The sequence below is a fragment of the Zootoca vivipara genome, chromosome 10, assembly GCF_965207765.1.
Source record: "Zootoca vivipara chromosome 10, rZooViv2.hap1.1, whole genome shotgun sequence".
Lineage (NCBI taxonomy): Eukaryota > Metazoa > Chordata > Lepidosauria > Squamata > Lacertidae > Zootoca > Zootoca vivipara.
This window is the reverse complement of record NC_142593.1, coordinates 45,227,807-45,255,497: the sequence shown is the minus strand read 5'-3', so window position 1 is coordinate 45,255,497 and position 27,691 is coordinate 45,227,807. Positions and strand designations below refer to the sequence as shown.

At 45.0% G+C, this 27,691-nt stretch overlaps 1 long non-coding RNA gene across 1 annotated transcript; it reads left to right on the top strand.

Annotated features, from left to right (window-relative positions):
- LOC148684461 (uncharacterized) lies at nucleotides 1-24,195 on the top strand. The gene is made up of 3 exons (XR_015946010.1): nucleotides 1-139; nucleotides 15,280-15,364; nucleotides 22,124-24,195. It is a non-coding gene; the product is annotated as an uncharacterized LOC148684461 (long non-coding RNA).
- Nucleotides 24,196-27,691: the final 3,496 nt, after the last annotated feature.

The following is a 27,691-nucleotide window of genomic DNA, read 5'->3' as shown; positions in this document are numbered from 1 at the left end:
ATGCATAAGAAAGCTCTCCACCATAATCTCCTGGGAAGCTGCTTATTTGGTTGGAGTGGAAGCTTCCTGGAGGATGCCCAGAAGAAGTTCGCTGAAATAATTGCACTTACTTTGCAACCCTACGTGCACTTACCTGGGAGTGAGTACCACTGAACATTAGGGGTGGGCGGGGTGGTGGTGGAGAAATTCAGTTTGGTTTGCATTTGAATGTGATTTCCTGGACCACACTTCCTGGGCAAACAAAAATGAAGCCAGCAAAAAAAAAAAAATCATTCGAAATCCACATTTTGCTGAATCTCCAACCAAAACAGGGTACAAAATGTATATATGGGGGGGGGGGACATATGAAAATGCCTTAAAGTTAACCTTAGGAAAGCAATCAAAGCAAGAAATGAAAGTTAAATACTGAAAGGGATGGTTGAACCAGTTGATTCCTCTTCTACAACCAGGGTGGTCCTCCCTTGCTACTTTAGACAAGTAGGAATCCACAACTAGTGAATGGAGGGAAGTGTTGATTTATTTGCATAGAAGTGTTGATTTATTTGCAAGAAGTTCCTCCAGGTACTTATCACACATTTACTTTTGCCCTGAACCATTACCCTTATGTAAATTTTGTTTACCAGTATGTTAATATTCTATGTACCTCCCCTTTTCTGATGTGTTGCCTATGTAACTATGATGTAGTGATGATTCTGGGATTTAGGTGGGAAGTTTTAAAAGTTCTTGTAACCCTGTGCCCGGTGTTCAGTCTTGGCGTGAACCTGTTGTGCAATAAACCTTGCTATTTTGCTCTGGTTGGTGGCTGGACTCCTTTCTTTATGGACCGCGGGCTCTTGCCTGACGAGCTGAGTGGCTGAGCAGCCTCGCACCCAGAATTATCCCTAACAGTTCAAAACAGCTCACTCACATCCCTACCGGTAGGCAGGAGCTGGAGAAAAGCCAAAGGAAAGCTTAACGCTATGACTCTGCACACTAAATACAGCTGAGGATTTAGCAACCCTCCACAGCCATTCCAGTTCATCGAGCTACACACTGTTCCCTGAGCCAATGCAAAGATGATACCATCACAAAGATTATATAACTGAGATATCAAGATACGGGATGAGAAAAGGGCTAAATCCTGCCTTCTGCTGTGACTAGGGATAAACTTACCTAATAATTTCCTCTATTCCCCCCCCCCAGCACTATTTCACTATGGAAAATGAAACGAAATCAATTTTCATGAGAGGAAGCTACGTATTCATTGAAACTTCGTAGGAACAGAAACTGACACAGGGGCTATTGGCTATTGCAGAGGCAAGCAGGAGGTTGTTTATCAATGGGAAGCAATAAAATGGGCAAGAATGAGAAAGAGTTCATTTAATTAATCCAGAATAACTCTTAACAGTCTTGATAGCGCATCCCACATTGGGCAGGCTTTGTGCTGCAATTTTCTTACTTAAACAAACACACAAACACAAATTCGGTCTGAAAAAGCACAAGAAAAGAACACAGAAACCTGAATTGCAACAATCTGATGATGTAATCCGGATAAAGTAATTTTACATAAAATAAGTGAGCAAAGGCAATTCCAAAGAGGAAAAGGTATAGGGGTGTTGGTGAAAGCAACCACAGGGCTTTGCAAACAATTTAAGATTGTGCATCTATCCCAAACTACATGGGTCCTACCCTGAGGAGGTCCTGTCACCTGCCCTAATAAGCACTTATCTGGACCCTAAAATCCAAAGCCCAGCATAAGGTCCATTGGCCAAGATTTTGCTTGCTTCCATAAATACAGAGAAAGGCCCAGATCCCCAATGAGCCTTGAGCACTTTCCAATCAGGAAGAAGCAAATGGAAGGTGTTGTTGTTGTCGTTTTGTCGTGTCCGACTCTTCGTGACCCCATGGACCATAGCACGCCAGGCACTCCTGTCTTCCACTGCCTCCCGCAGTTTGGTCAGACTCATGTTGGTAGCTTCGAGAACACTGTCCAACCATCTCGTCCTCTGTCGTCCCCTTCTCCTAGTGCCCTCAATCTTTCCCAACGTCAGGGTCTTTTCCAGGGAGTCTATTCTTCTCATGAGGTGGCCAAAGTATTGGAGCCTCAGCTTCACGATCTGTCCTTCCAGTGAGCAAAAATCCATCCCCCTTCATGGATCAATGCCTTGTCATGGCGAAGGGGCTTGAATAACTCAGAGAAGCTATGAGCTATGCCATGCAGGGCCACCCAAGATGGACAGGTCATAGTGGAGAGTTTTGACTAAACGTGATCCACCTGGGGAAGGAACCGGCAAGCCACTCCAGTATCCCTGCCAAGAAAATTCCATGGACAAAGAAAACAGGCATATAAATGGAAGGTGAGAACACAGCTAATCTGTGTTCGCAAAGTTCTAATCACTTTGCTCAGTGAGTTATTTGTCATGAAACAGTGTTGTATAGTGGTTAGAGTGTCAGCCTAGATCCTGGGAGACCAGGGTTCAAATCCCCCCACTCAGTCACAATGCTTGCTGGGTAACTTTGGGCTGGTCACTCTCTCTCAGCCTAGCCTACATCACAGGGTTGTTGTGAGGATAAATTGAGGTGAGGGAGAATTATATGTGCCATATTTAGCTTGATGGAGGATATGTGAGATATACAGATAATAAATGAAAAAAATGACCAAAAATAAATTGCACATTATGGTTCTGATTCCTAGGGGTTCTGTCCTCTCTCAGTCTCCAGAAAAGTCCCCTGTCTCCTTCCTGTGATGCCCATCGACACTGTGGCACCAAGGAGGGACTCTCTTGTGGTATATCCCATTGCCAGTTAAGTATTTATACAATCCAAACAAGTGTTAACTTCCTGTGTTTCATTTTTTAAAGAAAAACAAGCAAAATTAGTAGTTGATTATTATAGGTTTGTTATAATCCAGCGTAACAAAAATAACATAATAGCCAAGAACTTCACAATCCTTGGAAAACCAGTCCATTTATAACTTGAGCTATTAATTCCTTTCATTCTTTTGGAAACAGCCATCAATATTTGTTTATTGCCACAAGGCATGGTCATAAACCACAATCCAGTTTTGTTTGAGCAACTTTGATTTTGATGTTCTAAAATAGAAGCAAATTTCAAATAGCGCTCAGGGGAGTATATGACTCTCTTAATCGACTTGCATAACCTCTAATATTAAACAGGTCCAGCTAGAAATGATTCTTCTTCTCCCAGATTAAGTGAATCGGTGGCGGAATCATGAGCAAGCCAATTTCATAAAATCCAGCACTATCATGCTATCCCTTTTAGAGTTGCTAATCAAACAGCATTTGATTTCCCCAGCTTATAAATCTGATATGGGGAGCCTATTGCCCTGTACTGCTGGAGCAGAACTCGCAACATCCCCAACCATTGGCTGACTAGGCCTGTTGGGAGCTGGATGCAGTACAGAAAATCCAGCAAAATGAAGATTCTGTGGGGTTTGCAGCCCAAATCACAAATGTTTGTTTTGCTAGGCAAGCACAGGGCTAGTGCACAGAGAGTTCTTAAACTTCCTAGAGAGGACCCTCTGTGTGTGACCACTTCATTTGCCTCTTCTGGTTGGGAATTCTGTAACAAAGGAGACAATCCCTTACACTTCCTTCCGCTTCTGAGGAGGCCCTCTCTTTCCACCATGCCTCCAAGATGACCATGCATAGATGGCTAAAGCTTCTGCTTTCAGTCATGTTAGCTAAGACTGCCAACTTTTATTTTACTGTAACTTAGAACTACTTTTTTCTTCAAACTACCTTGCAGTATTTGCTGCCTGCATTGAAATGTAAGTAAACCTGGGGTGGCAGCAGTAGGGGGTAATGCATTCCTTGGAGGCCAGATCTGCTGTGCCTGTGGATACTGTCACCTGATGCAGTAGCCTCACCCTGTCTCATGGGTGAGCTGGCCCTAACGGCAGCTATTGACCCCTCGTTGCCTCAATTTTTCATTGTATATTTTTCTTCATTTCAGGGTGATACTGTTGTTGTAAATTCTGTTGAAATCCTATTAGGTGTTTCTGTGTATCTAAGGACAATCAAGTGGATTAGAACACCAAACACTGCATTTCCAGAATGCAGAGTTTCCATTAATTCTTAACTGGGCCCCTATGACTTGCAAAAGCCTACCTGTTTGTGCAGAGGCCTCTTCATTACAGGTGACCATGCTGAATCAGGGATGTCTGTAAGGATAGCCAGGCAGCAGGACTGACACCAGATGTGCTGCCCCAAGAATCATATCATATTACAGTACTGCCCCAGTAATCACTCAAGTAATATGTGAATGGGGCTTACATTGTAGGAAAATCTGTATTTAAAAGATTTTTCAGAATTGTGTAGACCAGGCACCCCCAAACTACAGCCCTCCAGATGTTTTGGCCTACCACTCCCATGATCCCTAGCTAATAGGACCAGTGGTCGGGGAAGATGGGAATTGTAGTCCAAAACATCTGGAGGGCCGAAGTTTGGGGATGCCTGGTGTAGACCTTAAGAGACATTCTTTGATCTGGGAAGAAGTGGAGGAGCAGGCAGACTCATCCATTCCACTCCATCTAGACAAGTCAGAGGAATCATCAGAGGTCAAGGATCCCTTCCAGCTTGGAAAGAAAAAACACTCAAGGAGGATATGGAGCCACTAGAGGGTGTGGATGGGCAGTGGGTGTGACCTGGGAGAGCCTTCAGGGTTGTTTTCTATAGAATCAACTCATTAAATGCAATGTGTGCAGGTACTATCTCCCCAGTACCATGGAAGCTACAGATCAGTTAGGGTAGCTTCAGATTAATGAGATTAATGCTCAGCTATAAAGCACAATGCATTATTACATTCTCTGGCACTGTAGCAAGTGCATGGAAAGAGAAAGGACATGTCTCCACCCCTTGCTAACACCTGGTGAGCGCTGTGGCCCAGTAAGAGCATTAATAAATCTAAATGCTCTGGCACATGGAGGAAAGCCATCGCACATCACGAAACACAACACAAAATGGTATATTCCTAACCTTAGAATCAACTCCATGATCAGCACCTGGTATCCTCAGCATAGGTGCCAACTCCCAGATTGAAAAATCCGGGATCGGCAGCAGCACAGCACCGGAAGTCGCACTGCGGCCATTTTGGAACTGGGCAGAACAGCACGGGAAAGTCGCTTCTGCACATGCTCTGCCCATTTCCAAAATGGCCTCAGCACCAGAAATCGCTTTTGCGCATGTCCAGAGACTCCAGACATGTGCAGAAGGAGCCTCCCCAGGCCGGTAAGAATCCGGGGGATTTACGGGGTTTTTTAAAATCCGGGCTGCCAGCGGGAAACGGCTGGAAAAATGGGAGTTTTCCGGGGAATACAGGAGACTTGGAAGCTATGATCCTCAGGCAGCTGTTAAGGCTCAAAGCCAATGGCGAGGCCTCTTGGGGCCTCTGGTTCAAACTTGAAAAGGTTGCTCCTTAATGTGCATGTGCGCACGCTCTATAGCTCAAGTAATGTGTGTTAACTGAAAATGCAGCTGGCTCTAAGGCATACATTCCAGCTTCACACAAACAGATAAGAGCTGGCAACCTGCTCTAAATTGTGGCTTTTGCATGTTCAATTCTATCAATGGTAAAAGCTACTAGTAGTAGTTATTTCTGATGTGAGCTCTAATGTGGTGTGTGTGTGTGTGTGTGTCTTTTCTGGTCCTTAGCTAACCCTAAACCTGCGGCATAATGGCCATTGCTCAGCAGTAGAGCATATGCTCTGCATGCAAAAAGTCCCAGATTTAATCCCCAGTATCTCTAGGTAGTCCTGCCTGAAACTCTGGAGAGGTGCTGCCAATTAGTGTAGACAATACTAAGCTTGATGCACCCAATAGACATGTTTTTACAGCTTCGTATTCTGTTTCTAGCGCTTCAGGGCAGTGGTACAAACATTCCTCCTCACTTGTATACACACTGCGCAAAGAACCCCTGGTTATCAGGTGCCACAGTCCTGACCTAGCTTCCCTGTGATATGTACGCTTTATATGTACATAGGATATGTTTCATAGGAAAACACTCAACTAAATCATTTCCCTCTGCTCTGGAGGCTGCAGTGATATGAACTGGGAACTGTTTTACCATTTTTCTGCAACTGTTTTTTTTTCTTTTTTTTGCAAATGCTCCTGTGCGGGCGTAGATGCCCCAGGCTGTGTCTATAAGCAGCCACCCACATGGTCAACAGTCTCTTGTAACCAGCCTACCAGCGGAGCCATGTATCACAACTTTTTGTTTCCACCTTGGTAGCAGGTGGCAAAAGAGGAGGGTGTCAAAATGAGGGAGTAATGGGATCGATATAATAGGTGACGATAACCAATTAAACCTGCCTAGCAAGGGACTCTTGATCTCCCTTTTATCAACCTGTCATGGGTGCCTATTATGGAGGTGAAAGAGCCTTGGGCTTGAAAGGGGAGTGGAAACACAGGCTGGACCTTTGGGATTCTGTAAAAAGACTTATCTCCGAAAGCTGACAAAGAGCAGATGTGGGCGGGTTGTCATGGTGAGAAAGCCCCTAGCCAGAAAATGTGCCCGGAGGTATCTAACCGTATACTGTAGAAACAAAGGATTGTGTGGGGGGAAATAAAAGGAAGATAATGGAACCAAACATTTTTGTTATGGGCGGGGTGCGTGCATTAATAGCTACTGTATTTGATTTTCAGCTAAATATATCATGGACATAAGCAGAATCTTGCTGGATCAGACTAAATGCCCATTGAGTTCAGGGTTGTATACCATATTATTATTATTATTATTATTATTATTATTATTATTATTATTATTATTACACTGTGGCTTGCCATTGGCTTGCCATTGTTTTATTGATTGTAGTTTAGAAATAATTTATTGTAATTGCTAAGAGTGGATTTCTGTTTAATTTTTATATGCTGATATTTAATATTATTCTATGGTTGTTGAATATTACTTTATTTGATGTAAGTTGCTTATTTTAAAGTTATGTTTTATTATCACATTTTTTTATTGCATTAGATTGTTATAAGTAGTACATTCTTTGTTTCTTCAGCTTGTAAACCACCTTGGGTATTGTAAGATAGAATGACAGTATACAAATTGATGATGATGATGATGATGATGATGATGATGATGATGATGAAGAAGAAGCTGTTCTCATAGTGGCCAACCAGACACCTCTTGGAAGCCTGTAAGCAGCTCATGAATGCAAGAGCCCCCTCTTGGTCATAATTAGGGGTGTCTGAGAATCCCAACAGAAATAGAAGCAAACATGTTCAATGTTCACTTATTTGCTCCCCGTTCAGAACACAAATCCAGCAAGTACAATTGGTATTTACTGCTGCTGCGATTTCAGGTGACAAACAGTACGCAATGGATTATTCCCCCCCCCTATTTATATGACATTTGCTTTGCTCAGAAATGAATGGGGTGAAATAGTGTAATGAATTGCATAACGATACGTGCAATATTGTGCCACAGTGGACAGTGAGACAAATAATGCACTGAACTGCAGCAAAGCAGAAATCCCGCTGCATGTGATGAGCGCAAGTTGGGAGAGAAAGGGATGTCGTCAAGATCCTCAGAAACTGTCATTTAGAGGCACACTACCTCTCATTTCGGAGGTAGTATAGCCAGCAAGACTAGATAAGACTAAATGCTGTTCTGCTATTTTGTAATCCTTATGTGCCACTGAAGAAGACCGATTAGTCAAAACTTGTCTGGTTACAGTGACTGGCTTTGGAAATAATTTGCTTCGTGCAACTGTACATGACATGTCATTGTAATTTATTATATCTGCATGTATCCAGTTTGTCAATATCATTGCATATGGAGATGAATCCATTAGCCATTGGACTATGATACAGTATTGGTTTTTTTTAAAGTTACCATTTTGAAGTTGTTTTATGTATGTAATAGATTTTGGTGGCAATCAGGTATGTTTTACCCAGAGTACACCTATTAAAATTCACGAAACTAATTTAGTCACATTCATTAATTTCCATTCTGAGCAAGACTTCACTGAACACAACACTCTAAATGTAAAATAAAAAAATTCCTTCAGTAGCACCTTAAAGACCAACTAAGTTTTTATTTTGGTATGAGCTTTCGTGTGCATGCACACTTCTTCAGATACACTAGAAACAGAAGCCACCAAAAGTGCACATGAAAGCTCATACCAAAATATAAACTTAGTTGGTCTTTAAGGTGCTACTGAAGGAATTTTTTTATTTTGCTTCGACTCAGACCAACACGGCTACCTACCTGTCTCTAAATGTAGTTTTGTTTGTTTCTGTATCCATCCTTTTGACCAGTGCTTTTTTTCAGGGTGTGCTCTTATTGTTGTTAAAAAGTGTAGCACTTTAACAACTTCATGGTGAATATCGGCACCTCTTTTTGTTGTTGTTGTTTTGTTTAAAAGTGTGACACTTACTGTAACAACTTCATGGTAAGTACTGGTACCTATTTTTTCAACGGGGAAAAGCCTTGTCTTTGACACATTGTTATTAAAAACTATTTCTCAATTTAGGGTTGCTGTTTGGCTGTTTTATTTGTCATTCACATGTGTGATCTCCCTCCCCATCCCTGTTGCTTCTTTTTCCCACTTTCTGGCACTGAGTGCAACACTCCCTAACAGCAAATCAATGCTTTCTGCCATATGAAACTTGGCACTTGAAAGTCAGCTCTGCAACTTGGCCAATTAATCACAACTGAGAACATTTCATTTGTTGCTGTTTGTCAGTTTGGGGTGGCCACTAGAGCATAGGGTATGTATTTGAACAGTTCAGCTTTTTAAAAAAGTACTCTCATTTCCATCCATCTTCTCCCTCTTGAAAACTTTTGCAACCGCCCAAGTATTGTAAAATACGTTGGGTATATTATAGATCCATATTTGCATATCTATAGAGAGAGATATCTGTGCCAAATGAGAGTTGACCATTTCCCTTTAAGAAAGGTCATGCTGAATAAACAGAAAATGTTTAGAGAGCTAAATTAAGGAATTATACATGTTTTCATTTGAACACAGAGGCCAAGTTCTTGCTTACTTGATGGTAGTAGAACTGTCCGTTGTATAACCCATTCGAAGGGCAAAGGGCAGGGGGATGATAAGGTCCTTGGAAGAATAGACCAGTATCCTCCAATGAAAATAGGGATGCTGTATTACTTAATACTAATAAGAACAACAACAATAATTTTATTATTTATACCTCGCCCATCTGACTGGGTTGCCCCAGCCATTCTGAGCAGCTTCCTGCATATCTAAAAACATAATAAAACATTAAACATTAAAAAACTTCCCTATAAAGGGCTTCCTTCAGATTTCTTCTAAAGGTTGTATAGTTACTTATCTCCTTAGCTTGGGGGTTGCACAACTCCATACCCTCCAACATTTCTCCAATGAAAATAGGGGCATCCTTACCATATCCTCCAACATGATCTTCTGGACCACCGCCTTGCCGACGTGGGGGATACAGGGTGTAGCCCGACAATGGCTGCACTCTTTTATATCTGGTCGGGGACAGAGGGTGGCACTAGGGAGGGAGATGTTGTCGTGCCACTCCTTGGTGCATGGGTGTAGGCAGGGGGGCAGGAGGGGCAGTTGCCCCCCCCCTAGAAGAAGGGCCGCTGGCCAGCCTGCTCCGCTGCCCGCCGCTGCCCGCCGCCGTCTCCCTTCTCCCTGGCTGGCTGTGGGGCAGGTGGAGGGAAAGCCCCAGAGCCGCGCAAAGCGCTTGGCTGGCTTTCCCTCCGCCCGCCCCACAGCCAGCCGGCTAGAAGGGACGTCTTCCTTCTCCCTGGCTGGCTGTGGGGCGTGTGGAGGGAAAGCTGATCCTGGCGCCCCCTCGCCCCTGAACGACCATGGCTTTCTTTGCCCCACTGTGGCCCCTCCCCCATGCCTTGGCCCCGCCCCTTGCCCCCCCTAATTTTGATCCTGGCTACGCCCCTGCCTTGGTGTGTGGATTGCCACAGGGCGCAATCCTCTCCCCGATGCTTTTTGACATCTTTAGGCGCCCCCTTGCCAGGATTGTCCAGAGCTTTGGGCTGGGTTGTCACCAATATGCAGATGACACTCAGCTCTATCTGTTGATGGAGGCCAGATGTTTGGAGGCCGTGGCTGGATGGTTTCGCGGGAGCCGACTGAAACTAAATCCTTTGAAGACAGAGGTCCTCTGGCTGGGTCAAGATGGCATGGGGATGAGGGACCAACTCCCTTCTCTTGCGGGGGCACAATTGGTGCCATTGCCTTCCGTTAAGAGTTTGGGTGTAATCCTTGACGCCTCCCTTTCTATGGAGGCGCAGGTTACAACAACAGCTAAGGCGACATTTTTCCACCTTCACCGCATCAAACAGTTGGTCCCTTACCTTTCCCGCCCCGACCTGGCCACAGTGATCCATGTGACAGTCACCTCCAGGCATGATTACTGTAATTCGCTCTAGGCGGGGCTGCCCTTGAAGCTGTCCTAGAAACTCCAGCGGGTGCAGAATGCTGTAGCGAGGCTCCTCATGGGGTCCCTGCCATGGGAGCATATTCATCCAGTGCTTTTACAGCTGCACTGGCTCCCGATGGAGTACAGGGTCAGATTTAAGGTGCTGGTTTTGACCTTTAAAGCCCTTCACGGCCTAGGACCCTCGTACCTACAGGACCGCCTCTCCCAGTATGCCCCGCGGAGGACCTTAAGGTCCATAAATAGCAACACCTTAGAGATCCCAGGCCCTAAGGAAGTCAGATTAGCCTCAATCAGAGCCAGGGCCTTTTCAACATTGGCTCCGGCCTGGTGGAATGCTCTGTCTCATGAGACCAGGGCCCTGCAGGATTTGAATCCGCAGGGCCTGTAAGACAGAGTTGTTCTGCCTGGCCTTTGGCCTGGAATCAACTTGATTCCCTCCCCCTTTTTCCTTTTTCTGATGAGGCTGCATTCTAATTTTAATGTTGTATTTAATCTTGTTTTTAAGATGTATTTTAATTAATTGTTTTATATTCGGTGTTAGCTGCCCTGAGGCCAGTCTTGGCTGGGGAGGGCGGGGTATAAATAAAATTTATTATTATTATTATTTATTATTTCTCCGATGAAAGTAGGGACGTCCTAAGGAAAAGCGGGGTATTCTGGGATCAATCAGAAATTGAGAGGGTTTCTGAAAATCTGGGGCTGTCCCTGGAAAATAGGGACATGCGAAGGGTCTGTGTCTATATGCTGGTACACTGGGGTTCACTGTGTGCTTGCTTATACCCAAAAGTGCTCCTGGCTTCCATATATGTCTGTCTCTAGGCCTTTCCAAAGCCACTGCTAAAATTCTCATTCTCTGCAGTTGGACTGAAGCCAGCTTCTCAAGAATGATGCTTATTTACTTCCTTGTAGTTGAGAGCTCTACAAAGACCCCAAGTGCCACATTCTACAGCCCACAGTTAATAATCCTTTCATGGGGATTCATTAGAACGGCACTCCACTGAGCCTGTTGGCATTTCTTGGACTTGTTGGTTTTCTTTCCCATGACTTAAAAGAAAGAAAGAAAGAGGTATCTTTAACTTCAGACATATTCCTGTTAACGGTTTGCAAGCACAGAGGTGAAATGCGAATACATAAACCTCATTGTGAAACTTCATGGTCAGTATTTGACAACATGGTGAGTGCATGATTACTTTGGTAGGTGTTAGCGCTTAGGGCTAGGCTGATTGATCTGTGATGAGGCACTCATAGAATTGTAGAATTGTAGATCTGGAAGGCACCACGAGGGTCATGATCCAACCCCCTGCAATGCAGGAATCTGTTGCTCAACTTGGGGTTCGAACCCACGATCCTGAGATTAAGAATCTCATGCTGTCCTGACTGAACTACCCCTTGGATATCACATAGATAAAAGTCATCCTTTGATGCTCATGCGTCACAATCATAAGCACATGCAAAGCTGCCTTATGCTGAATCAGACTAATGGTCCATCTAATTCAGTATTGTCTTCACCAGGGATGGCTAACCTATTGGCCTCCAGATGATGTTGGAGCCTCATAAAATCTCCCATCAGCCCCAGCCATCATGGGAAATGCTGTAGTTTGTAGTCCATCATCATCTAGAGGCCCACAGGTGAGCCATGTTGGTCCACATGGGCAGGTAGCTGCTCTCCAGGGTTTGAGACAGGTGATGCTTGGATGTTGCTAGTCTTCCTTGCCTTGCCTCTTCTTCCCAACTCATCACAGGTAGCAGCATCATTAGGGAATGCCCCTGAAAGAAGGAGCAGGCAGCCAACACAGGCAACACATTCTGGCAAGCATCGAAAATGTGTTTAGTTGTTCTATTAAATGGTCCACCTAATTCAGTATTGTCTTCACCGGGAATGGCTAACCTATTGGCCTCCAGATGATGTTGGAGCCTCATAAAATCTCCCATCAGCCCCAACCATCATAGGAAATGCTGTAGTTTGTAGTCCATCATCATCTAGAGGCGCACAGGTGGCGAGCACATGGTAACAAAGTGATGGGTATAGTGTGAGTTTGTGTGTCTTATGCCTTGCATCCCCTTAGCTTAGCCTGCTGCCCTCAGATACGACAGAGGATGGTCTCCTGTTGCTAGTGTTGAAGCTTCATATTTGAGGGAAGGGGGTGGGGGAGAAAGAGAGAGAGAGAATCTTGCCCATCGCCCAAATGTCTTGAGCTGGCTTTGCACATTGAAACAGTCAAAACAAAACTGGAGTTGTTATTAGGAATGTCAGTGTGCCGGACACACACAAATCTTGCCAACGTGCCAGCACGAAATCTTAAGGTGGCTATTTTCTCTGCCAAGCTCCCACAATTGGCTATTTTCATACAACATTAAATCAGTGCCAAATTATCCTTTTTATACCCTAATAAGGACTTTGAAGGGAGGGCAGACAAGCACCCCATGGGAAAGTGCTGGTATTTTAAACAATATCAGTGCCCCCCCCCCCAGCAAACCGCCTGCCTTTGGAGCACTTCCAAGCCACCTTCTTGGCATTCAGCGACAAAACCTGGACACCACCGTTGCTGACTAACTATAGTCCAGCTTTCCAAACTGTTCTTCCCTACCGAAGAAGAACAATCTTTAACTATTTGTGAAAACAGAATATAGCAAGCAGAAGAGCATAGAAGTTGCATCCCTGGGTTCTACGAGTGTTCTTGCAACTTGGTGACATTGATGGAATTAAACTGTGGAACTTGCTACCACAATATGTAGTGATGTAGAGAGATATCTGTGCCAAATAAGAGCTGACAATTTCCCCTTAAGAAGGGTCATGCTGAATAAACAGAAAATGTTTAGAGAGCTAAATTAAGGAATTATACATGTTTTCATTTGAACACAGAGGCCAAGTTCTTGCTTACTTGATGGTAGATCTGTCTGTTGTATAACCCATTCAAAGGGCAGGGGGATGATGAGGTTCTTGGAAGAATGGACTAGTATTCTCCAATGAAAATAGTGATATAAGGGGTAAACCCCATATACAAGCCTTATGAGTCCAGTAATACACAGAGAGGGGAACCACTGCCTTGACCAAACGAGAGCCATTTTATTCCTTCAGAAAGCTGGGGTCAAGGGAAGGTTAGCCCCTGTTCCATGGGAGAAAATAATCCCCACTTGACCCCAGACCTTCACCTGGATACACCTCACCTCTTTTACATAGCTATCGCCTAACCCTTTCACAACTTCCCCAGAATCATACATAACAATGCCTTAGCTCAGGAAGCCCCTAGCCGACAGCAATTGTGCATTTTTGCACCAACCCCTCCTCCCAGGAAGGAGACTTACTGATTCTAAAACCCTCTTTAATTCTACCTGAATAAAACTATGTTGTATAAACCTATCTGTTTGATTCTACTTTTAAAACAAGGGTTTCCTTCTACGTACTCTTCTACGTGTGGTTTCACTAAACTTTGAGATTTTCGTAAAGTGTCAAAACGTTGCCTTAAACCATGAATGTATTACTGTTGCTGAAATGTATTCCTCCTTTCACTGCTAGTTACTTTATTTCTGTAATACTCTGTGGACCTTTGAGTGTACGCGTCCTCTCCCTCTAATATTGTTCCTATGTATTAATTGTTCCTATGTATTAATTGTTCCTATGTATTACTTGTATCACATTCTGTCAGTCTCCTCCCGTCCTGACAAGTTCTCTTGTGACCCCCTACCACACTTCTATCTAGCCTGTCTTATAATAATGACACCAATACACAACTCAGTGAAGAAAAACAAGTTCATTCAACACAGGTGTCATCCTGTGAACAAATAAAATGTATGCAAAATCATTATCAGGACCATCACCCCAATTGTCCTGCTAAGGTCCCCACATTGAAAAACCTACCAACCCCTTGTACTCACCTGATTGCCCTCCTCCCAACCTGTCTCCCGCCTTTTCTTGTGACTGTGTAACATGGGGAGAAAATATTATAAAAGTGGGAAGCTCCCTTTGTTCTGGGTTCTTCACTCCGTCCTGCTACGTGGGTGAAGGACCCTGTTGCAACAGTTTTCTTTTACTAGAAATAAACTGCCTTGCTTTCTAGATGCTCTGGTGTGGTCCCTGTCATTTTACTCTGCCAAGGAGCTCCTTAAACTGGTCTCCTTGTCAGGTTCTCGGACTCTTCCTGGGTCAGAACCAAGTTGTTTCTGGGTCACCCGACCCCCTAAATTCCTATAACAATAGGGACACTGTATTCCACAACAACAACAATTTTATTATTTATACCCCACCCATCTGGCTGGGTTGCCCCTGCATGGCTGGGTTGCCCCTGGGTGGCTTCCTGCATATCTAAAAACATCATTTAAAAACTTTCCTATACAGGGCTGCCTTCAGGTTTCTTCCAAAGGTTGTATAGTTACTTATCTCCTTAGTTTGGGGTTTGCATAACTCCATACGCTCCAACATTTCTCTGATGAAAACGGGCAGTCTAAGGAAAAGCAGGATATTCTGGGATCAAATCAAAAACCAGGATGGCTTCTGTAAATCTGGGACTGTCCCTGGGGAAAAGGGACATGTGGAAGGTCTGAGTTTGGCAGTTATTTGCTGGGAATGATTTAAACATGCTGTGGAGCCTTTAACTGTAGCATACAGAAATTAAGTGCATGAAAGGTTTCCTACCCAGCAGAGGCAAAACTTTGCTTGCGAAATGTTTGTGTTGGGCCAATATCAAAGGCAGCCCTAAAAACAATGGTTATCTGGAATGCTACGATTGTGTAAAGGGATTTGCATCAGCAGAAAAACAATTCACAGGTCTCCTCAAGAGTAAAGGCTGTTTTTAAGTTTTTAAGTTAATAACTAACTATGAAAGAATCAGCTTTGTGTTTACCTGTTAATTTTTAATTAATCTGTTTTCCTTTGCCTCTTCAGGTTCTCTTCCTGCACCTTGGCTAATTATTAATAGACTTGGAAATGGTATTCTGTCCATTAAGTGAATGCAGAGCCCTAACAAGAGGTAGCTTCATTGAATTTTGGGGTACACTCTTATTGCTCCCCCCTTCGGTATCTTAGCTTACTATTGCTGCTTTTGTGCATGATTTATTATTTTATCTGCTGCATTCTATTAATTTTATTATTGGAGAACTTCATTGTGAACTGCTCTGGGAGTTGTTTTGCTGAAGTGTGGTACACGAATAAAGTAACCAGTTTCCAGACTTGAGACCACCTGCTGTAATGGTAGTAGGAATCAAAGTTTTTGGGAGCACATGCAAGGAAGAAAGAAGTTCTGTGGGATGCTAGCAGAGAACTGAACCTTAGACAGCAGCCATGTTGTTGTATGGCTTTAAAGCATAAGAAAAAATAATTTCACTTGTAACAGAAATTACATCTTGTTAAGTAAGGTTTGTTCTAGTCTTTGGTTGTTTGGTGGTTTGAAGTAGCAAATATTACAGACCCCATCTGTGACAACAATATATAGTTTGTTGACACATTTATATTCCAATTTTTCTGCCAAGGAGCTCAAGTTGGCACACATGGTTCTCTACCTTCCCATTTTATCCATCACAACAACCCTGTGAGGTAGGTTAGGCTGAGAGACTGTGAGTAGCCCAAGGTCACCCTGTGAGGTTCATGGCTGAGAAAGGATTCAAACTCTGGCCTCCCAGATCCTAGTCCAACAGTCTAACCACTACACTACCTTTATGGATAGCAAACTTAAAGAAAGAAGATTCCACCTAAACATTAGGAAGAACTTCCTGACAGTAAGAGCTGTTCGGCAGTGGAATTTGCTACCAAGGAGTGTGGTGGAGTCTCCTTCTTTGGAGGTCTTTAAGCAGAGGCTTAAATGTCAAGAATGCTTTGATGGTGTTTCCCGCTTGGCAGGGGGTTGGACTGGATGGCCCTTGTGGTCTCTTCCAACTCTATGATTCTATGATTCTAACATAGCTGAGTGGTATATCACATGCTTTAAATTCAGGAGGCCACACATTCATTCCCTGATATCTCTTAAAAGATCTCAGCTAGCAGGTCTTGGAAACACCTCTAGCCCACATGCTGGACAGCTGTAGCTACCCCTCCCAGTTTGGTGTCATCTGCAAATTTGATGAGCATCCCCTTGATTATTTTATCCAAGTCATTTATAAAACATTGAACAACAACAAGCTCAGGACAGAACCCTGAGGCACTCCACTTGTCACTTGTTTTCTGGGAAGCATTAATGAGCATTCTTTGGGTTCAATCAGTCAACCAGCTACAAATCCACCTAACGGTTACTTCATCCAGCCCAGATTTTACCAGCCTCTCCATTTTTACTCCTCTCTTTGGCTGAAAAATCAGGCCTATTCCATTACCTCTGCCAGAAGGCATTGGGCCTCCCCCAATGGTAATCTACTGGCATCCATTCCATCAGGGTACCATCCCATCTAGTCACTGTAAAACTGTAAGGCATGGGGGCCTGACCTTGCTTTCTTTCCTCCTCCTCCTCCCTCCCCATCCTTTTTTTCTTGTATGTCATGTCTTTTAGATGGTATCTCAGGCCAAGTCTTATGACTAATGACTTTTATAGGTGGCTGTGGGAGCCTTTTCAGCCAAAGAAAGGAATAAAAATGCTTTAAATGAATCTATCAGCAATGTCACTGGGAAAGAGCATGAAGCAGATGAACAGAGTGTGGAAAACAAGCCCTGCGAGGGGAGATTGAAGCATGTTTAGCCTGAGGAAAGAAGACTGGGGTGGGGTGAACATGACAGCGCTCTTCAAATACCTGAAGGGCTGACACACTGAAAAGGATAAAGACTTAGGTTGTGTACATACCATACATTTAAAACAAAAGAACATTGGGAGCTGTCATGCCAGACAAATCTCATTTCTTTCTTTTTGTTAAAGTCACAAGTTTGGAGGATCAGGGGAATGCTGTGGACATAGCGTATCTTGATTTCAGCCGGGCTTTTGACAAAGACACCCCCCCCCCCCCAGATATTCTCTGTGTTCTGTAGCCCAATTGAATGCCTGCCATTAGGTGATAATTGTGCTTTGATATTATTAATTAATGGCATATTGACCACAAAGTTGACTGCTCTGCCTCTGTGGTCAGAGGCAGGCTGAATTGCTTCTGAATACCAGTTGTCAGAAACGGCAGGAGAGGAGACTGCTCCTGAGCTCAGATCCTGCTTGCAGGTTTTCCAAAGGGAACAGGTTGACCACTGTGAGAACAGGATGCTGGACAAGATGGGCTACTGGCCTGATCCAGCAAGGCTCTTATGCTCTTATGTCTGCAGTGAGCCTGTGGGTACTGGCTGGTTTTGCTATCCATTTTATGCTTTTATGTCCATATGCGACTTTACTGCTTTTACATTTTCGCTGATTCGAAGTGTTTCTGTTGCGGTGTGCGTTTGACCTGCCACTCACCTTTTAAACTAAGGCGTACAGCTCTACACCCAAGCAAACATTATACTTGTATTTGCAGAAGCAAACCCTGAGCAAACTCGAGGTGTGCATGCCTGGATCTGAATATTCAACCTCCGTTGAACTCAATTTCCTTAATGGCTGAATGATAACTTTAGGGCACTTGGAAGTCAGAAGATAAAAAAGGCAGGGCTTTAAAAAAAGAAAAGAAAAGAAAGCACATAACAAAAACTCATTTTTATTATCTTAGCAACAAAATCATGAACACCCTGCAAACTGGATGTAAAAAGAACTTTAATCTCTAAAAGGAGTTGTTTGTTTTTTAAAAAAAGAAGCTATTTTTTCTGACACAAGAACACCGATAGCTTCTCTTCTTGTACCTAAACCTTAATTAAACAATTTCATTCATCCTGAAAACTTACATATACTGTGTATATTTTACACACACACACACACACACACACACACACACACACACACACACTTATATATATATACCAGTAGGTTGCTGTCCAAGTTGGAACAAACCAGGCACAGATAATCCCTTTGATTTCAGTGGGCTTAAGCATGCTCAGTTCTGCCTCGGATCGTGCCTACCATTCTCAACTGCACTTTGCCAGCTGCACTGTGCCAGAATCTCGTTCCTGACTTTGTTTTTGAAGGGAAGCTGCTGTTCATCAGCATGCCAGCTTGGCTGCGTCTCATGTTTTGGAACAGAGAACTGCACAGTTAACTGGGAGCACGTAATTTCAAGGGCACTCTTTAAAAAAAAGTGGATCTGTAAGAAAAGATGTCTCCCCCCCCCCATTTACTGTGACTTAATTTAAAAAATCCACCCCAAGCCATATTGCTATTTTTCTTAGTTTCGAACACAGAAAGAGTCCTGCTGGGTCAGATCAAATTGAGCCTTCTATTCTCACGGTGGTCAAGCATATGCCTCTTGGAAACTCACCAGCAATAGCATTTAGGGTTGCCAGCTTTCTTACTTGCATTGGTGCTCTGCCTGATTCCCCCCCCCTGAGAATCTCAGGAGTACCTAGGTAGTCCTACCACTTATGCTCACAGTACTCTTGGGAGGCAGGTCAGATGGAGAAATAGCAAATGGCCCAAGATCACTGGATAAACTATGGCTGAGCATGGGGTTGTACCCACATCTCTCCATTCTGAGCCCACAATTCTAGCCCAGGGAAAGGAACTTGTTTCAATCCAAGGGCCAATTCCTTTCTGGCCAACCTTCGGAGGTCCATGTGCCAGCGGCAGAACAGGTGGAGCCAGAAGCAAAAGCAGACAGGGCAACAAACATAGATTTTACCATTGTATAATGTGTACAACAGACATCTCTACCCTCCATCCAAACAAGAGGCATTATCAGAGTTCAAGAACACATGCTAGCCAGGCAAAAACATTGTGTGTGTGTGTGTGTGTGTGTGTGTGTGTGTGTGTGTGTGCGCAAAATGGAGCCAGTGAGGGCATGGCCTCGGAAGAGTTCAAAGGGCCACATAGAAATGCCCAGAGGGCCATATTTGACCTCCAAGCCCAAAGTTTCCCACCTCTGATCTAATCATTACACAACACTGGATATGGTATTTGGTGACAATGTTAATCATATTCAGAGAAGACCCATTGATCTCAGAGGTTCAGCTCTGTGACTAATGCTAAATATCAGTTTGAATGTAAAGGTAAAGGGCCCCTGGAAGGTTAAGTCCAGTCAAAGGCAACTATGGGGTTGCGGCTCTCATCTTGCTTTCAGGCCGAGGGAGCTGGGGTTTGCTCACAGACAGTTTTCCGGGTCATGCGGCCAGCATGACTAAACCACTTCTGGCGCAACAGGGACACCATGACAGAAACCAGAGCGCACCTTCCCAGTGCAGTGGTACCTATTTATCTACTTGCACTGGCATGCTTTCAAACTGCTAGGTTGCTAGGTTCAACTGCTAGGTTGGCAGGAGCTAGGACAAAGCAACAGGAGCTCACCCCGTCATGGGGATTTGAACTGCCAACCTTCTGATTGGCAAGCCCAAGAGGCTCAGTGGTTTAGACCACAGCGCCACCCACAGTTTAACTGCAGCCTGGCACATATATACTTGCAGGTCAGACACAGGCAGCCCCCTGACAGTTCCTGAAGCTTCCCTGTTCTTCTGTCCCATCGGAGTTCTTTCCCTCCTTATTTGTGCTGGCCTTGAAAATCCTCCCCCCCCTCTTCTCTTTCTTTCTCGTGTGTGGAAGTTGACTACATGTGTGCCTTGGTGCTCAAGCAAATCTCTATCTGACATAGGTAGGACGTGTGGATGTTGGGGGAGTGTGGCATCCCCACAGAGCACAGAGAGCGTTGTGTGAAACCGCATCCCCAAGCAGCACACTAACTCTTAAAGAGGCTGCCCGATGATGATGATGATGATGATAAATTTATTATCCACACTTCAGCAAGTCCCAAGGCTGGCTACAACAATTTAACATTTGGAATTAAGAAGGACCTACAGTCACAGGAATAGGGTGCGCCCTCAAAGCACGCATCTCAGGTATCAAAGGCCAGGGCAAATAGGTGTGTTTGCAGCATACGCACGCTGAAACTGTATAATGAAGAAGCCAGACAGAATCATATAGCAGCTGGGAATATAACTTTTACCTCTGTGATTTCTACCACCCATTCTGCTGTGCCCTATTCCATGGCCACCCTGAAGCTTTTTTTTCACTTGGACAATCCATTCCACATCATCAAGAGATAACAACTTTTATTTCTTTTATTATTATTTGGGGAGGGTGCGTGTGTCATGCCCTGATGATGATCTTTGCACAGGGCTTTGCTGACGCTCACAGACCTTGAAATCCACCTGGTTTTGCTTGATCAGCCAAGTCCTAAAGGGAGAAGATACTTTTTAAGTCCTCCACGCCACAAATATGCTGGTGGCTGCTGCTCAGAGAGGTGAAGACCAAAGGCTGTCCTTTGAAATGGAGTGGCTGAAAACCAGCTATGCAGCAGTCCTGTGACGGGTTCTCTGCGCCTTTTGAAAACAATGGGATTTAAGGATTTTAACTCGCTTGGCTGGAATCGAGAGAGGTTTATCAGAGGTGATTGCAACTCTGGACAAAACTATATCACGGGGCAATGGAGAAGAACTGATGTAAAGAAAGACACCATTGGGGCTTGGATTGCATCCCCCTCTCCCTGAAAAAAAGTTTTACAGAGCTCAACACCAATTCGAGAGCTGCCACGTAACTCTCAAAAGGCACCGGAGAGACTCTAGCGGTGAGGCTGAGCTCATTCTACTGCTGCAGCAACTTGCCAGAGGAGGCTGCTGTTGCCTTCTCTCCACTGTATTCCAGTGCATTGAAGGAGTCAGGTGATGCCAGAGACCAATGGTAATCTGTGTAGTCTTATAAAGCTGCAAACTCTGGCCCACCTCTTCAGTTTGAACAACTTGTTCTTCAGATGTTGGCTGGGCTATCCACTTAGATGGCGCATTTAGCCATAGTGAATCTGGGTAGTGTTTTTAGATTGACCTTGAAGCTCTGCTAATATTATAAATCGTAAAGCTTGGGTGTCATGGCATAAAGGTGGTTTACAAAAGCAACAAACAAACAAACAAACAATAGCAGTTGCTTCCAGATGACCTGTTTTTCAATCATTCATAGTGATCTGCAGGGCAGGATTTAGGTTTGATGAGGCCCTAAGCTACTGAAGGGAATGGGGCCCTTTATATGTCCAGCTGTCCTTTGTCAACAACAAATTGTTGCTGTTTTTTGTGTTGAATATATGCTATATGGTAATTTATGGACCTAATAGGTATCTAAAGCCATTTGCACATAACAAAATAGGAGCCTACACAACACAAAACACTGTTGCTGTATGTAAGTTTTATTTTATTTGTTTTTTTATCTTATATTTTGGAAATGTACATCCAAGTTTTTTTCCTTTATTTTTTTGGGGGGCCCCCAAGAGAGTGGGGCACTAAGCTATAGCTTGTTTAACTTATATGTAAATCCGGCATTGCTGATCTGTCTGCAGAAAGATAAGACAATTCTGCCTATTTTTTTTTAGCGTTCATACCAATTTGTTTCCAGGGCAGTTAGGTGACACTGCATGAAGCATTATCACCCACTTCATACGGGAAGTGGCAGCCCTTAAAGATACCATACCATGGCATTGTCTCATACTTTGGACTTGATTTGTGACCCCACTTAAGAGATGGAGGAGAAATTCAATTCATTTTGCATTTAAAGGCAATTCGTACTTTACAAACAACATGTGAACTGAAACAGAGCCAGCCTTTGAATCTGGCACTCCTCCAAATCTTGCAATGTAGCTCTTCATGCGCGTACAAAAACACTGCATCTATAAAAGCATATAGTAATTGTCAGGGGGACTCCCTACAGGACCCTCCCCCAGTCATCCTGACCAGCACTTCGCCCAGTGACAGCGCTAGCAGCGGGTCAGGAGGAGGGAATGAGGAATGGAGCGGAGTGGAGAGGAGAGGGGGCTCCAAGACATGTCAGAGCCTCAGCACCGACCCAGCTGGCCAGAAGAGGAAGGACAGCGCAGCGAGGTGTCGGAGCCTCTGCAACGCTCCAGCCAAAGGACGGGAGAAGGAACACAGCCCCTTCCAGCGCCCACGTTGGGTCATGCACCCAGACGTAGGGCAAGGGGGCGGCATTTTGGGGTTCCCAGACTATTATGCTGGCGCAGAAACAGACAAGCGCCATTGCCGGGTTCTGAATCAGACTAGGCAGTCATGTTTTCTGACGTCTCTGCACTGTAAATAGTATGCACAATAAAGCTCTTAAAGACAGAGCAGGCTGGAGCGTCTTTACTCAAGAGTAGCCGTAACAACCCCCTGACAGTAATGAAGATAAGAAACATCATTATATTAGGGGACATAGCTTTGCAAGAATGTGCATATTAGATAAAATTGCATACCAAAAATGTGTCTTATTAGGAGAAATTTGCACTAAAAGGCTGGTGAATTTTGAGAAAGACTTTTAAAATTAAATATAATTGCAAACTGATGTGGAAATAAGATTTTTAAAATGAGAAACTGAGAGAAACCAAAAACTGACAAATTTTCTCATCCTTGGAAAACATTCGTCTGAATGGTCAGTCAAACTCTTTGAGACCATCAGGTCTAACAATGTGGAACAGAGAAGCAAGCGAACTGAGATAGCTCAGTTGGTAGAGCATGAGACTCTTGATCTCAAGGTCATGGGTTTGAGCCCCATGTTGGGCAAAAGATTCCTGCATTGCAGGGGGTTGGACTAGATGACCCTTATGACCCAACTCTACAATTCTATGATACTACCGGAATGTTGGTTTCATTTGTACACTGCCATGTTTCTACACTTACTCAGCCGGTAGTTAGAAGGATTTACCTGGAGGACTGTGGTTTTCTCTGTTGAGTTCTGCATGGCTTATATCTAATCTGTTTTTCTACTTTTTTATGTTTGCATTTTAAATAGCTGACTCCTTATACAGAGCCATTAGTCATTGGTGACATTGGTTTACCCATGTTCTAGTGTCTCACGGTTATGACAATGATCTTCACCAAGACGTTAATCAGCACAGTGGCAGTGTAAAGAAAACAGAGGACAAGTCGTTGAGGCATTGGCACAGACGTAAACAGCCAAGCTGTCTGGTAAAAACCTCATGTACTATGTTTGCTGAAAGAAAAGAGGTCAAGCTCTCAGGCCCAAGGGCGGGTGGGCATACTGAAGGCCAAAAATGGGCAATCTGGCAGTACATGGAAAAAGAAATCTGTGGCCTTCTTGTTTGTTTGTTTGTTTGTTTGTTTGTTTGTTTGTTTATCTATCTGAAGGATTTATAGCACACTCTTCATTGAGTATTTTGCATTCTGGAGCAGGGAACACTAAGCAATGATGAAAATATGCAGGAAAAGGGATGTCAAGATGGAGAAGTTACACACACAAAAAAATCAATAAAAAACAAGTCCAGTAAATGAGGAACAAATTAAGAACTGCATTATAAAGAGAACAAAGCTAAACCATGATGAGGACAAATAGAATTATAGGTTTAACCAAATACGTGAGTAAAGAAAGCAGGATATTCAACCAACCGAAAAACCAGATGGTCTTAGCAACAGTTCCCGCCCCATGTGGACAGGATTCCTGCATTGCAGGGGGTTGGACTAGATGACCCTGTGTCCCATCCAACCATACAATTCTATGATTCTATCTCTCACCTTGGAGCAACTGGACACCTTCCACTTCTACTTGCCAACCCACTCAGGCTCTCGCTGCGAATCTTTGCCTTACGCAACAAGCTACTTCAGCTGAGGGAAGGTAGCATGCCTCCTACCGTAGCTGGACGTGACATGGGATTGGCCCTCTGACATCATGTGACTCGGTCAGCAAAGAGGATTCTGGGTTGTTTGTCTGTGAGCCAACCCAAGCCTTGTGTGGATCCCTCCACCAACCCCCACCCTTCAGGATGGGGGAAGCAAGGCTCTTGTGCTTAATTTACAGCATCCTTGGATCAAGCCCTCTGCAACACGTGCCACATTATAGTTTACAATGCTTGCTATTAGGAAAGGAGAGATAGAATGTGAGTGCTTGTAATAGGGCTGTGTATATATACTTTGCCCTTTTTCCCACAATGAACAGAACAATCAGATTTCTGCACCAAAGTAACCTAAACCTCTTAGCCATTGACTGAGAAAATTAGATTTTTTAAAAAAAGAATAATCTAGCTATATACAGAGCTTTTTTCCAGCTGGAACACTGGAGCTCATTTCTGGCACTTCTCAGGAGAATGAGGGAGGTGTTCATGGTGAGTTTTGGCACCTATTTTTCTAGAAAAATAGCACTGTTTATATATTTTTATGATGTGTTTTCAGTCTTGGGCTCCTGTGGAAGGAAGAGCAGGACAGGAGGAGCTTAATTTCTCATGTGAATTGTACTTGAGGAATCTGTGAGCATCCTGGCTCAGGCCAGGGTATGCAGGTTCACGACCATCAACTTCGGGGTCAACAGCAGTTCCAATTAATCTGATTATTTCATTTAGTTGCAGCTCTAATCTCAAGGAAGGTAAATTCAGAACCTGTTAAGCATTTTTTGCTTAGGCTGCACAGTTTATTTCATTTCAGAATACCATAGAGCAGTGTTTCCCAACCAGTGTGCCTCCAGATGTTTTGGGACTACAACTCCCATCATTCCTGACCACTGGTCTTGCTAGCTAGGGATGATGGGAGTTGTAGTCCCAAAACATCTGGAGGCACACTGGTTGGGAAACACTGCCATAGAGGACCCCTCCAGACTGGTGTTTTATTGCAGGTATATTCTGCAACATGTCCTTAACACCATACCTGCCAAGTTGCTGTCAGAGAAATAAGGGACCGGGCCGAAAATAGCAGACCGGAAGTAGCGCTGCCGCCATTTTGGAACTGGGCAGAGCAGCATCAAAAGTCACTTCTGAGCATGCTCCGCCCAGTTCCAAAATGGCCGCCGCGCCAGAATAAACCGGGGGAAAACAAAAAAAATCCGTTTTTTCAGCTAGGAACAGCTGGAAAAACGGGGATTTCCCGGGGAAAACGGGAGACTTGGCAGCTATGCCTTAACACGATAATATTGCATTGGTGAGGGATTTATTCTACTTTGTTAGTTTTCTGTGATGCTTCCTTTACGCTGCCACATGTTTGCTGTCCAGAGGGACTATAACACAACAAAAGCTGGAGAAATAAAAACCAGAACACTGGTAGTATAGAAAATTATGGGATTTCAGCATGAAGCTATGGGAAGTGAAGCAACATGACCAAAAACTTTCAGGTGCACACAGTATTGAAAGTGGGCTTGTGTGTGATTGCCCCAATAGCATTAAGTGTGCAAATCATCATGAATGTGCAATAAAAGGCATGTCTGCGGGTGCTAAAGATGGCAGGGAGCTATCAGAACACTGAAACTCTGCCCTATGACCCTCTTGGGAACTTGAAGTTTAACACACACACACACACACACACACACACACACACACACACACACCGCTCTCATAGACAAATATCCTTTGCAGCAAATTTAGATCCCTGGAACAATGAGAGGAAAACAGGACGCTGTCAGGTACCAAGGGAGGGATTTGAAAGCTGAATCATATGGAAATACTCAGGTTCACTATCTTCTGGAATCCCCCTCACCTCTGTTTACATTGCATCTGCTATGTAATTGGCTGGCAGGCTGACTTCTTAATTGTCTACTTTGTTATTGTTGTAATTAGCGGTGTGCCAAAATCTGCCATTCAGTTTATCGGTAGGTTTCATCCTCAGTCTAAGACTCTTCCATTTTTCTGTCTGCCTCCTTCTCGGGGCCTTTGAGAATTTCTTTATATTTTCGGTGTGTGGGATTTCCTTTCCTTTCCTTTCTGATCTTAATCATAGCAAGGTGGCCATGGGTGGGGTGTGTTTTTCTTTCCTGGGAATGACCGCTCCACACATCAATGGGGGGGGGCGACTTTTGCGTGGTCGTGCGCAGCCCCCTGATCCCAGAGGCAATTCCCTGGTAGTTTGCGGCTGGCATCGCCTTCCCAGGTAGGATGCCAGGGGTCTGTGCCTACCCAAGCCTAGCGTCCAATCCTGCCTGGGGAGGTGTTGCCAGGGAATGGCCAGGTAAGGGGAGGCTGCTGTTGAGGCCGCTGTTGAAGGGTCAGAAAGGAATTTTCCTGCATTGGCAGGTTCCGCCTTTCCCGTGGCAATACGTCACAACTTTGGCAGTGTCAGGCCTTGTGCAGAATTCTTTGGCGATTTTCCTAGAGGGAGGGGCATGAGGTGAAGACCTCACCCCCTTTGTGGCAACAAGATCGGGGTATTGGGGGAAGCCTTGACCATGCCAATAGGCGTCATCACTTCCCCCTTCCAGTGGTGACGAATGGGGGGGCGGGCTCTCTCTGCTTGAACATATGTTCTCCAGAGCCAGCCCCAACCCCCATACATTTGGATAATCCCGAAGCCTCCCAGAACCCCGGCTGAGGACTGGGAAGGATAACGCCCAGTGCCTGAGCCAAGGTCTCCCTACATCTGAATCTTAATAAAGTTGTGGCCAATTTGAATCCCATAGCACATTGTCCTGTGCAAGGGCGTACCCACCATGCGGCAAGTTAGGGCAGCTGCCCTACTCTAGAAGCAGAGCTGGTGGGCAGAGGCGGAGCACAGCCCGGCGGAGCGCGAGTTCGCCATTCCCGCCGCACCACGCCGCACCCTCCCTCCAGCTCCCCGGCGCGCCCTCAGGCAAGGCCAAGCGCGGCGGGGAACCAGGGAGCGCGGCGCGGTGGGCGGGAACACCGAACTCGCGCTCCGCTGGGCTGGGCTCCGCCTCCGCCCACCAGCCCTGCTGCTAGGGAGGGGCACAGCCCGGCGGAGCGCGAGTTCGCCGTTCCTGCCCGCCGCGCTGCGCCCTCCCTCCAGCTCCCCGTCGCGCCCTCTGGCAAGGCCAAGCGCGGCGGGGAACCAGAGAGCGCGGCGCGGCGGGCAGGAACGCTGAACTCACGCTCCGCTGGGCTGGGCTCCGCCTCCGCCCACCAGCCCTGCTTCTAGGGAGGGGCACAGCCCGGCGGAGCGCGAGTTCGCTGTTCCCGCCCACTTTGTGGCCCCTCCCCTTCCGTGCCTTGGCCCCTCCCCTTGCCCCCCCCTAGTTTTGATCCTGGGTACGCCCATGGTCCTGTGTCTTTATTCCGCTCAGGGGGTCGCCTGGGGGTTTGGGGGACTCTGCCTGTCCACGCAAACATTTCTCCAGCTCTCTGTCCTGGGTCTGGGTCTGGGTCTGGGTCTGGGTCTGGGTCTGGGTCTGGGTCTGGGTCTGGGTCTGGGTCTGGGTCTGGGTCTGGGTTTGGGTCTCTCTCTTCTTCTTCTTCTTCTTCTTCTTCTTCTTCTTCTTCTTCTTCTTCTTCTTCTTCTTCTTCTTCTTCTTCTTCTCCTCCTCCTCCTCCTCCTCCTCCTCCTCCTCCTCCTC